We start from the raw sequence: 13612 nt of genomic DNA on the forward strand, positions 1-13612 counted from the left end.
TTTTTAAAAATGAAATATTAAAAAAAAAAGATAGAGTGACTTGTTAAAGCAGTATAACCAGTATCAAAACACTTTAATTATAATTTTGTGGTGATACATATCCAGTGACTTTACATGTAGGTCGTTTCTGTGACTTAACACTTAGTGACTTGTCTTTGGTCTTCGTCTGGAAGTTGTTCATTGGCACGGTTCACATTGTGAGGCTGCTACATGGGAAGGAGTTGGTGGGAGGTGAGTTGGCTGTCTAGCATCTGCATCCCCCAGTAGGACCTTGTTGGACCTTCTTTGGGAAAGAATGTGCCTTGGTGGTTAATGTATCATTTTGTGATGGTATCAGAATGCACCCCCCTAAGAATAGATGTTTCTGCTAAAATATTATTTCTATTTTCCTACCTATGTTCAGCAGAATACTCCTGTAAAAATTATATGGCTTGTTGGGGGAAAAAAAAAAAAAAAAAACAGAATAAGAGACAGACAGCTCAAAATGTATTCAACTTGGTAACCATAATGTCTCAGTCTATTCGGGCTGCTATAACAGAATACCACAGAATGGTGGCTTTATAAAAAGAAATTTATTTCACAGTTGAGGCTGAAGGTCCAAGAGCAAGGCACCAGAAGATTTATGTCTCTTGGGACCCTCTTCCTTTTCTGTGTCTTCTGATGAAGGGGTGAGACAGCTCTTTGGGGTCTCTTTATTAAGGGCACTAATCCCATTCATGTGAGCTCCACCCTCAGGATCTAATTGCTTCTGAAAGACTCCCCTGGAAATACCATCACACTGGGGATTAGGTTTCAACATAGGAATTTGGGGGGCATACAAACATTCAGTCTAGAGCACACAGCACTCACAAAAGCAGTAAAAACACTAATAAAAATGCTAGCAGAGCTTACAGGTGGAAGAAGATGAAAGGATTGAAGATACAGAATTTTGGATGACAGAGCAGAATGTATAATATCTAGGAGAAGTGTACAATAAAGAATTAATTCCAAGACAGAGCATGTGGTCAAGAGGAAGCATGCACACAGACAGCATGTAGAGTACTGTACACCTCTTCAACTCACATACAACTGTTTTTATGTCTTTTGCATATGGCTGCCATGACTTGGTGGCTCAAAATTTCAACAATAAATTTAAATCTCTCTCATGCACCAACCTGACTTCTGGTTTATGCTGACTCCATTCCTTATGTGCCAACCATTTATAATCTAATTTCGACTACAGGATTTTGTGTTTTAGCTTTGCAGATATCTGCAATATGATGGTTCACAAGAAAGAATGATATTGTAGGTGATCATATTATATTGAATTCAAAACCCTTAGCATGGAAACTTCCTCTGCTTCAACACTTTGGACAATAATGCTAGACAACTTTTAATTTGAAAGAAAAAAACATCCACCCAAAATGAAGTCTCAGATCTCCTCTCAGACATTTAATTAAAGTCAAACATGAACCCTCGTGTTTCTCTGACTGCTAACTACTTAGAAGTGGTTTTATGATATTTGTGTATGTTCATTTTAAGTTGTAAAAAAAAAATCACACACTGCTACGTTACATAGCTTTGTATTTGGTTTATTTAAATATAGTTTAGTAGAACTATAATATATAAAGAAGGTTAAAAAGTCAGAATCCTGTTTAATAAACTTACCCCATTTGGCAGCCAGTAAGTTATAAAGGTATGCTGAGCAAATAAAGCTCCAAATATGAAATCCTCAGGAAGAATAAGTCACATTTGGCAAAAGCTTTTCTATTCTTAACTTTGTCATTGAAACTATTTCAAACCTCACATATGTATATGTATTTGTGTATGTGCACATATGATTATATATATACATATATGATTTTGTATATGTATTCTGTGTATGTGTGTATGATTTTGTAAAAGATGGCCTGTACACTCATAGGAGACCTAGATCAGTACTTTCCTTCTCTCCCTGTACTTCTCTTGGCTATCACTGAGACAGGACATACCCCCAGAATTGCCATCCATGTGGGTCTGAAATATGACTAGTCTTTTACATAAATCTGATTTAATAAACAGCAACACCATGAAAATACAGTGTTCTTTTCAATTACCACTAATTATACATCATACAATGCCTGGTCTTTAATGAGGTTTTTAAGAAATGTTTATTTACAATGATGATTACTGAAATGATATGTTAAGTCAGTTTCCTTGTGTGAGAAATGCTTTGTTTTGAAATGTTTCTTAGCTTTGCCTAAAAAAATTTAATTAAAGTCTCCACTTTGGCATGAAGCTTAAAATGTGCAAAGTCACTGCAATTAGTGCATTGTGTACCCATATGGATGTTACCAAACGGCTTTCAACTTAAAGGATTTGAGCTATTTTGAATGATGGACCTTCTGTTAAGCTTAAAACAAAGCCTGTCTATCCCTGCATTCATTTTAATTAATATTCTCTTGCTGGTCTCAAAGATGTGTTCTCTTCTCTGGGGGGCGGGGGAGGAGGAGAGGAGAGGAAGAAACATGATTATTGTAAGTCAGAAATAAGTTATAGAAGTAGGTTTGACTAATTTTCTACTTCCTTCAAGAAGCTTCAATGCAACATCAGAGTAACTGGAAAACACTGATTTCAGATGTTCCAAAAGAAAACCTGTATTTCTAGCTAAATCATAACATAACTCACTTTTTAAAAATGAAGAAATTAAGCTATCCCCAGTTTTTTTGAAATCAGTGTAAAGATTAAAACTTACCATTTTGAGTCCAACATTTATATAGAATCTACAGTATAGAATTTGAGTATATGCATTCTACATATACAAATGAGTATATGTGCTATGTACATACTTCTATTTATATATATTTCTACTTCAGAGAGATCTGTACTTGCTTTTTTTTTAAAAAAGAAGATTCCATTTATTTATTCATGAGAGACACAGAGAGAGGCAGAGACATAGGCAGAGGGAGAAGCAGGCTCCTCAAGGGGAGCCTGATGCGGAACTCGATCCCAGGACCCTGGGATCATGCCCTGAGCCAAAGGCAGACACTCATCCACTGAGCCACCCAAGCATCCCTCTGTACTTGCTTATAACTTCCTTTAGGGTTTAGCAACCTTATTTCTGGAGTTCATTTTCTGTAAGTAGTGAATGCTGTTTGAAGATGAATTAAGTACAAAAGATTAATTTTGCCATTTTTCTTAGTATTTTAAGCAATACCAAACTCAAAGTGGCACAGCCCGCTAGACTTTTTTTTCCCCCGGATATTTACTATGTGAAATCTTATTAATATGGTACTTGGGGAGGGAAGCTTTCTGGACTTTATTTTCCACAATATCAGAATAAATTCAACTGACAGTTATATGTGTTAGTTAAGGCCCTGATTTTCTAACTATTCTCAAACATCTCCCCTGCAGCCACTTTCCAGATGCCTCCAGAAACCTGTTCACTCTGATGGCCACTGAAATCCTTTGACTTTGCCAATTTAGGCCAATTTTGAATGCTGATTTAAAAGTAGACAGCTAAAATGATCCAAAAATATATTCGCTGAATTCTTAAGAATAAGAAAAATGTAAAAATTACCAAGCAGAATTGTAATTTACCAGAATATGTGGGTAAAATAATCCATCTAATGTATGAATAGAAAGGCATCAAATCAATAAGTCCACTCTAGAACACCACCATCACAGGTCCTGTTTTGTTTTTTTTTTTTTCTTTTATTACAGTGTGATAGAAATTCATTCCCTACAACCACTAGATTTGTCACAAAGATAACCTAATTTTGCCATCTCGTCTGAATGTTTTTTATTCCCTTTTTTTAAAGCATGTCATTAATTACATATCTACCTTTAAATGACTCCTTATTTACCAGTGGTTTGGATTCTGCATTTAAAAAGAAGATTGGAATTGGTTTTATTTCAGATAAGAAACAGATAAAAGCCAAACTTGGCCAAATGTTATCCACTGTTTTTCTCGAGGATAACTTAATTATTTTATAATTCTGTACTGTCTTTGCTATTGTGAGACAGCTTTCTCTCTGTCAGATTTTAATAATTCTTCCCTCTCTGTTAGGCATCTTAACAAAGAGTCTCTCAAACAGAAATGAGCGGATTACCCCACAGCTTCACATACATCCTGGTGAATATCCTGTTCACAATTTAGGCGATGAAAGCAAAACCTACAGTTGTTTTAATTTGGAACCAAAATAATCACTTCTCTCCAGTGAGGCTTAGAGGGGAAGAAAATGGGCCAGAGTCTTCCTGTAGGAAAAAAAAAAAAAAATACTTTGCAGAGGGGCAATGCAGCAGGGGAGAAAAAAATAAAACAATAAAACAAACGCAAAACCTTACAGTGGGTAAATAGGCTAGTGAAAGAAAGGCCATCTGATCGCATGGAAACACCCTGGGCTGGGGTCCTTAGCTCTATGGTCCCGCCGGCGTGTAAACTGCACGTGTGTATGTAGGGGGGTGTGTGTGTGTATGTACACACAGAGATTTAATGGGGAGCACAGAGGGAATTAGAAAGAGCCTGGCCCGTTTTTAATTTGGGTCTGTTTGCTTGCATTTAGCACTTAAGGGCTTCTACATTCAGTTTGCTCAAAAGAGTGATGAAGCACTCCTTGCTTATGCCTCAAATCAGAAATGCATGAAGTGCAGCTGCAGAGATAATACATTTTCCCCAAAGGCTTTGGCTGAGCAAATTAGGTGTCAATGGGGTGCCTGCGCAGGCAGTACTCTCTCTAATTAGTCTCTTGAGCCTAGTTGGTGGCGGGTATGAGATGATCTAATCAATTGGTCTGTGTCTGATGGTTCGTGTAAAAATCCTACCAGGCAGACTCTCTCCCACAGGTCACCCACCTGCACAGCGGGACTGCTCATTTTCATTTTTCATCTCCTCCATCACATGATGCTGACAGTTGGTTTTAAGAAAATTGAATCCAAAAAATATCTAGTTCATAGGGCACATGGGTCAGAACAAAGTTGCATTATGGGTACCAGCGATCCAATTAATTAATATTTATAGCTGAGAAGCTCTATGTAGATATTTCTGAATAAGGATTTTATCAATAAAAATCCAATTTCTTGTTTAAAACATTCATTTCTAGGGAAAGAGCATTGTGAAAGCAGAAAGCAAGAAAGCACGATAAAAATGGCACCCAGTAATCGGATGATATATATACCTATGAGTTGATGTGCACTTAGTTGAGCTTATAGCATATTCACTGTTCATTTGTTTTGTATATGTGGTCTATTTTAATAATCAATTAAATGTAAGGGAAGGATATATGTCGCTATTATATTTTGCTTCCCTGGGAATGTTGTATACCCTCCCTCCTTTCACCTACCTCCTCACACATCAAATGTATGATTACATTTGGATCTTGAATTTTTCTGGCAGTAAATTGACCTACCTTATATATAGTCCTTGAAAATCAAAACTGATGCTGATGCTGCCCAAGGAGGAAGAAGGGCATCCCATGCTGCTGATGTCAGGCAGGATGCTTAGCACAATTCGGGCTATAGAGTCATGTCATCTCACATAGAGGGGAAAGAGGCTGCCTCTCATTTGCACCTCCCTTCCTTTTTATTACTGACTCTTTCCATTAAATGCCTGAGCCCAAACCTAAGTAAAAGACTTATCCATAATCACTGTGTTCACCATTTATTATCCAATTACTATTATTATGTATTATCCTTTATTATCCAATTCTGCTTATGCCTTGGGTTAGGTACATACTATTCTTCTAGAGATTACACTTAAAGAATCAGGACAAAGGCATAGACACACACCATCAATGGCTGAAAAGAAAGTTTAAATCAACCCAACAGGATAGTAACATGCCATGGATTATGTGACAGCATTGTTTATTATTACATCAAATCAGATATGATGAAAATCAAATCATTCAAATGGAATGACATGAGATTTAAAAAAAAAAGAGAGAGAGAGAGCTTGGCCCACAGGAAGGTGTTAATTCTACCCACCTTTTTGGCCAGTGATATATCTGTGGATGGCCCTTTCTGTACCCAGCACTGTGCCCTTTCAGCAAGAGCACAGGCACAGCATTTGCCTCCAGTCAATGTGCCGTGAGAGAACCCTAGTTCTAAAAACTTACTCTACTCCCCAATTTTCAGATTCCACCTTCTCCCTTCCTATTTGTTCAGCAATGAGTATCTGCGCAGGGTCTTGGCTGCACTCTAGGGATACAATAGTCAACAAAACCAAGCTTAATCAGAAAAATAATGATGCCACCTGCCTCCTTACTTGCTCCATCACAGGAAGTGTCCCCACGCGGGAAGGACATTTGAAACCACTTGTTCAGGAGGTCAGCCTGGGCAGGTCAGCATTCTGTGGATTAAAGTGGTAGAATGGAGGAAAGCCAGGCAATGACTACCCTTGGGGGTACCCAAGGGTCAAGTCGACCCTTGAACAACACGGATTTGAACGACCCAAGTTTACTTACATGCTGATTTTTTTTTATAAATACGGAACAGTACCATAAATGTATTTTCTCTTCCTTATGATTTCCTTAATAACGTTTTCTTTGCTCTAGCTGACTGTATTGTAGGAATACAGTACATAATACACATATAAAATATGTGTTAATCAACTGTTCCTGTTACCAGTAAATCTTTCAGTCAATGGTAGGCAATTAGTAGTTAAGTTTTTGAGGAGTCAAAAGTTCTATTCAGATTTTCAACTGTGCGAGGGGCCAGTGCCCCGATCCCTACATTGTTCAAGAGTCCACTATAGATCATTTCTGTGTGGCTATGGGAACTCCATGCCTAGGTAAGCACATGTCAGAACAAACCCATAGCTTTTCCATTTGTCCAGGATGGGCAGGTTTCCTGGAAGAACTGAAATCTCTGTTTAAGTAACATGGAAGAGAAAGAGCATTTTTTTCATTTGCTTAATAAAAATCTGAAGTTTGGTAGCAGGGTTAGGTACTAGCTGAAGATACCTGTAGACAGGTGTGTTTGAAATGTTGCGGAGACAAGTGCTATCTGTCTCTAATGTCGTGGGACTCAGGAAAGATGTCAGTGGAGAAGTCAGGATGTATGATTGCATGGGAGCAACAGGTAGAGCAAAAGATGGATTTACCTCATTTCCCTGGAAGAATGGGGGCTAAGGCAGTTGTTCTCATTTAGGTATTTTTGCTAGGGTGGTGACTTGTTTAAGAAGAGGTTTGATAAAGGCATATCTGGCAACCTGGCAGGGGTGAGGGCTGGTGCAGTGAGCCACAAGCAGCAAGTATTTGAGATAAGATCGAGGAGTTTGGACTTAGTGTTAACAAAGGGCCTATATGGGATATCCATCCAACCAGGCTTCTCCCTCCACCCCCAGGCCTCTCCCAGAAACTTGAGGTAAGGGCTTTTGTTTACATTTGTCTCAGTCACTAAGGACAGAGAACTCTTAAGAATGAATTGTTACCTGTTACCTCTATCTCATACCATATACAAAAACTAACTCAAAATGGATTGAAGATCTAAATGTAGGGATTAAAACTATAAAACTCTTAGAAGAAAATGTAAATCTTTATAACCTTAAATTTGACAATGGATTTTTAGATATGACACCAAAACCACAAGCAACAAAAGAAAAAAATGCATAAATTGGACTTACTCCAATTAAAATTTTTTTGTGCATCAAAGAATATTATCAACAGAGTGAAAAGACAGTCCATAAAATGGGAGTAAATAATTTGCACATCAAGGGATTGATATCCAAAATATATACAGAGTCCTACGGCTCAAAAACAAAAAGACAAAAAACCTAATTTAAAAACAAAGGACTTAGAATAGATATTTCTCCAAAGAAGATATACAGATGGCCAATAAGCACATGAAAAAGTGCTCAACTTAGCTAATCAATAGGTAAATGCAAATCAAAACCACAATGAGATACCAGTTCACCCCACTAGGATGTCTATAATAAAAAAAAATCAAAAACAGAAAATAACAAATATTGGCCAGGGTGTTGTGCAGAAATTGAAATCTTTATGTTCCACTGGTGGTAATATAAAATGGTGCAGCCACTGTGGAAAATGGTTTGCCAGTTCTCCAAAAGTTAAATATAAAATTGCAATGTGACCCAGCAATTCCACTCCTAGGTATTTACCCAAAGGGGGTAGCAAAAATGTTTTGGAACTAGGTAGAGGTGATGTTTGCATAACATTGTGAATATCCTAAATGCCACTGAATTATATGATTTAAAATGGTTAATTTTAGGTTCTATGAATTTCACCTCAATAAAAAAGAAAGGATGGAAGGTTAACCTTCCAAAAAGTCATCATATTAAGCAGAGGAAATGAGTAGAGAGTAGAGAGGACGCCCTTCTTAACAGTCAGGCCAGAGTATTTTGCTTTCTTGGTCAAGGTAGCACCACACAGTCAGTGCACAACAGCCTGCATGACCAGCAGTAGGACAGCGGTGCTGTAAGGTTCTCAGCAAAAGGCCAAAGTTCTTTCTCTGCTTGGGAAGATGACGGTGTAGCACTGTAGATGGGGACAAGCAGGCGTAAGCAGGCCTCAGGGACCTTGAACTTCTAAATGGAAATGAGGAGTTGGTTCTAGGACTCAGTGGAGCTGGAATCTCTGTGCTGGTGACTCGATCCCAGGAGTGTTTCTTTTCATCCTTCCTGGCAAGACATTACTTTCCCATCCTAGGGACTCAATGAAAATGCTTAAGGGCCAAAAAGAAATGTGGAGAGGAAAAGAGGGAACATTCCTGCTTTCTTTTTGAACCGCTCACATGGAAGTAGTTACCAAGTTTAAGCAGGCACCATTGGAAATGCAGTTATATGCAGGATGTTGGGAAGAGGCTGGCAATTCAGGTCATGCTGGCCAATTTTCATTCTGCTGAAACTAGGTCTGATAATAGGCAACCAAGGAATTATGTACAGCTGGGCTTTTTTGAAAGCATGTATGTGATCCATTTTTCTATTTCATGTCCATAAAAATGAACACGAGGATATGTCCTTTTAATGGTCTGTATGATGCTACAGGCACTTAATTAAGACCAGTATTCCTACTAATGATTTGGGGAAGGAAATTTGCTGAATTTCTTTTTCTCTAAATAATCCAAGAAGAGGTTAGACCATTTAAATTCATGGAGTTAAATTATTTTAAGGGGAAAAAATGGAAGCAGAACATTTGTTTATCATACTGTGAGAACTGTTTTGGTGAAGGAAATCACTCTGCCTCTGATACATGTGCTTGGGCGGCTGTGGAGAAAACGGATAGGCCCACTTTGGCCTGACCAATTTTGATGTCTCATGTAATTTAGAAAAAATGAATGATGTAAAGTTGGTTTATTTTTATTTTTTTTTGTTTTTTGTTTTTTGTTTTTACATATAGCAATTTTCTCTTTTCCTCCTTCCAGGATTAAGTTGTCATCATTCTGGGAAGAAAAAAAAAAAAAACATTAATGAAGTGGCCAATAATACGAAGGGAATCACGGATCGGTTTCCTTCCCCTCCCTGCGGTGGATTTCACTTACAAGAAAATTGAAGCTGGCAAGACCCTGTTTTCTCTGCAATTTATTTAAAACCTTGCACGCATTTGGATACCTTGTGATTTCCAAGAACTATGTGAAGATTAAGCTTTGCTTACTGATACATGGCATGTATTCTTTTCAGTCTTTTGTGTTTGATTTTGTTTGATTTCCCTCTGCAGCGCAGCATCTCTGTAAAGGTTTTTATGCTTTCACCAGCCATGTCTTAAATACATTAAGACAACACATTTGGTGTTCACACTTCTTTAGTAATGTCTGTACTTGAAAGCCACATAGTGGCATAAAACAATGTGTGTTTTCTTTGAGAGCAGTGCACATTTTGCAACCACAAGGAAGGACATTTTTAACTAAAGCAAACCCCTGTTCTCAGACTGACTTGACAACTTGGTCCCAGGATGTGGGGCCCCACTTGTCGCTTACTTTTTGAGGACTTTTGCAAATATGGTTTTTTTCTTGGAAATAACTGCACATGTATATAGGATATCGGAATCTGCTTAGCATTCTCAAGCCACATAGCATGACTGTTTTCCAAGTAGGTTGGAAGTAAAGAAATATCAAGAATTAAGAACAAAGACAGGGATCATTGCTTCCTTTTCAACCTCTGGAAATTGAGGTAACTTTTTACATGTTTTCTGGGTCTTGTCAACATCTTATATTTTCCATCCATTCTGTTATGCTTCAGGAGTGTTTTCTAAATGGAAGAGAAAAGAATGAGGAACAGAATGCTTAAAACTCGGGTACAAAAGAATTATATCTGCTGGATGAGCCCTGAAAGCCATCTTGGCTAGTTACCATTTAAAAAAGCATTTTACAAAGTTATCCAGAGTTTAAAAATTGCTCATTTACACCAAAGCACCTTCAAACTACACTTTTTAAAACATTCCAAATTGATTGGAAGACATCATTGGGGACCTTGACTTTGGTCTCCTGGAAAAAAAATGGTTGAATGCAGATTGTAGAAACAATGCAAGAGTCTTGCTTTCCAAGATGGCAAGGGAGAAAGAAAGGCCCAGCTTCCCTTATTGAGAAGATGCAGGCCCTTGAAGAATGAAGGCGCGTATGTGACCAGGAGGGAAAAGGGTACTGGGCACACACTGTGCTTTGATGGGGAAGGAGAGCTGCCTGATGCAGGCCTTCTCCCAGTGGGGCCGGCCTCACTGCGCAACCCCAAATAATACTGAGGCCAAGGGGGCAGTTAGGGAACTTCATCCAAAGCACGAAACCTAGCTCCTCAGAACACCAGTTCCTATGGAAATACTTTCATGTACACTGTTTTACATTTTCTTATTGGTCAGAAAGAAGGGGAGACTGAGAACGTGAAATGCATTGCACTTTTTAGGATCAAGACTAGGAATTTTGAGCCAGTTTGACACAGACATTCTCTGAGAGTCACATGAGGGAAAAGCTTGTCTATAGTCAAAGCCAGTATTCCTAGATAATTGGACCCAGAACTTCTAAGCATTACAAGCGGACCTTCCCTGGAGTGGGGAGTGAATAAATATGTCAAGGTCACAATCCATCCCATGCACAAGTAGCATTTGTGGAAAGCTCCTAGGTGCAAAGCAACGAATTATTTACTAATTGATTTTAAAGACAGCAAAAGTTACCGGAGGCCAGAGTGTTTACTGTTTGCTACCTAGAAGGCTTTCCCATTCTTCTCTCTCGGACATTCCAACCTATTGGAAGTCTTTAGCAGTATTTTAATGTGTGCTTAAACATGCAATCAAGAGCAGCTTTGCCTATGATTTGTTTTGAATTATTTATTTGGAGGAGAGGCATAACTTTTGTATTTTACTAACTTTCAACCAAGAGCAGCTGATGATTAAATCTTGCTATTTAATAAGCTTTCTAAGTTGAACATTTGAAAATATTTACTATTAAAAGACTTGGATTAGGAATGTTAGGGTCATTCAGAGATATATGCCCCTGTCATAGGCAGCTTCTCTCGGGAAATCAAACATAATGCTACTCAGTGTGGAGGGAAATCTGTTTTTTACACAGACATGTGTCTCAAAAGGTCTCATGTAGTAGGAGATTTGTAGTTCCCTATCCTTGTCATTGATACAAGAAATCCAAAGTTTGGTTCGTCTCTCTCCCCCCTCCTCTTATAGGCAATCCATCCTCCCTTCTCTTCTCCCCCCACCCCCTCCCACAGAGGGCAGCCATGAAAATCATTACAGGATGTGCTCATTAGCAGATTTATTATTCTATTGAGAAAGCACTGGAATGTTTTGTGAGATTATTTTTATATGAAGTACTAGCCTGAATTCATACAGCTGGAATATTAGGAACTCATTAGATGGTGATGGTATCAATGCAACATCAGTGAACACACAGTATTCTGAAAGAAAATTTGGGACCTAATTTCCATTTTCTTAAAGAAACAGTTTGGTTGACTTAAAAATGCAGGACACATAAGACATGAAAAAATATTCTGCGTGCTCAAATAGGAAACAAAAACAAAACAGGGGGCATAAGGCAGGGGTGGCTGCCCCTCCACTGATACAAGGGTGAGAAGCTATTTCTACCTCCCAGGAGTGATAAGAAGTTTCCAGGGAAGCCTCCAGGTTTGCAGACAAAGTAAGACCTCTGGGTATCCTCCCCTCAGTGTGTACATGACAGCCAGTGTAACTAATACCCTAGGTTCTGTGTCTATATAAGATACTCATCTGTGAATTGTACTTACTGGCTTTGTAATCTTTGTTACACAAGAGGATGTTTAGGTTGTACATACTGGGGTAGATTATTGCCTGGCCCCTATACATAGGAATATGCTGCATAATTGCACATAACTTCTATCTCTCTTACTGGCTTATAGGCAGAAGAAACCACATATGTTACTGCCTTGCAATTTTCTCATATACCAAAAACAAAACAAACAAAAAAAATGTCTCAAGTAAAATAAGCAATCTCTTATTTTCATTCCCCTTCCTAAGCAGCATATTTTAGAGGCACATACAAAATCTACATTCTCTAGTGAGGAGTGGATTTTTTTTTAATTTTTCTTTTGTCTTTTTTTTTTTTTTTTTTTTGTATGATACACTGAGATGTGTACTTTGTAGCAGAGGGTGGGTACCTAAGAAATGTGTTAGCATCATTCAGAAAACTATTATACTCCAAAATGAAACATAGTAAGGAGAATGGAATAATACATGTTGCATATTTGTTACCAAGTGTAATTTGTCTGTACTATGAAAGATGTAATGGTTTGTCAGCTGTCACTGTTGTTTTCTTGTAACATGATATGGAATAAAGTATAGCAGAATCTCTGTACATTTTCTTGCTACGTCTTCTTGGTAGGTGCCAGATAACACCATATAGTGTCAAAGAAACATTGTCTTAAAAACTCTGAGACACAGTCATTTTTAGAGTGAAATAAGAAAGCAAACACATACGGCTCTTGGATATGGGAGGGAGTTAGCTGGAATGTTCCAGGAATCTGTTAAGCCCTCCCTTTTCTTTTTTTAAGATTTTACTTTTTAAGTAATCTCTACACTCAATGTGAGACTGGAAACTACAACCCTAAGATCAAGAGTTGCATGCTCTATCCACTAAGCCAGCCAGGCACCCCAAACCCTCCCTTTATTGTCAGACTTGAGTAAAGATGTAGAGGCTACATAAAACAAGTCTGGGAGCTTCAGGATCGCAATTCCACAAGCTCCTTAATGACGTCCACCACACGTTCCAGGCCTCTGACCTGATCTGGTTTTGTTTAATGACAATCCTACTTATGTTTTATTGTCTCTTTCATAATTATCCTATACATGTTCTAAGATGAGGTGAGTAGGTTACCCTCCACTGAATCCAAATCAAAGCTTCAACATGTCCACATACTGCCAGAAGCATCCTTCCCTGAGCTGAGCAGACTTCCCTGAACACCACCTAGCGAGTGCCTGTGCCTGACTGGGCAGGGCACTGTTGGCAGCCCACACTTGGGTCGGCAGTGCTGCCTCAGGAAGCCAGTCACATTTCTGTCATCACCTCCTCCTCCTTGTTGGATCTGTCAGCTTCACACCTGCAAACAAAGCCCCCCATGATTTCATAAATTGCTACTAGTATTTGTGTCAGGTACACATATTAATTTATAGGTACACTATTTGGTGATTTTTAAAATGCTCACCCTTGAAGGGGACCCTGGGTGGCT

At 38.4% G+C, this 13612-nt stretch overlaps 1 protein-coding gene across 4 annotated transcripts in view; it reads left to right on the top strand.

Annotated features, from left to right (window-relative positions):
• CDK14 (cyclin dependent kinase 14) overlaps positions 1 to 12743 on the top strand; it is a 722239-nt gene extending 709496 nt beyond the window's left edge. For all 4 annotated transcript variants that reach the window (XM_038556760.1, XM_038556759.1, XM_038556753.1 and 1 more), the window contains one exon: positions 9337 to 12743. The gene's annotated coding sequence lies outside the window, so the exon portion shown is untranslated. The remainder of the gene's footprint in view (positions 1 to 9336) is intronic.
• Positions 12744 to 13612: the final 869 nt, after the last annotated feature.

This window comes from Canis lupus, chromosome 14, assembly GCF_011100685.1.
Source record: "Canis lupus familiaris isolate Mischka breed German Shepherd chromosome 14, alternate assembly UU_Cfam_GSD_1.0, whole genome shotgun sequence".
NCBI lineage: Eukaryota > Metazoa > Chordata > Mammalia > Carnivora > Canidae > Canis > Canis lupus.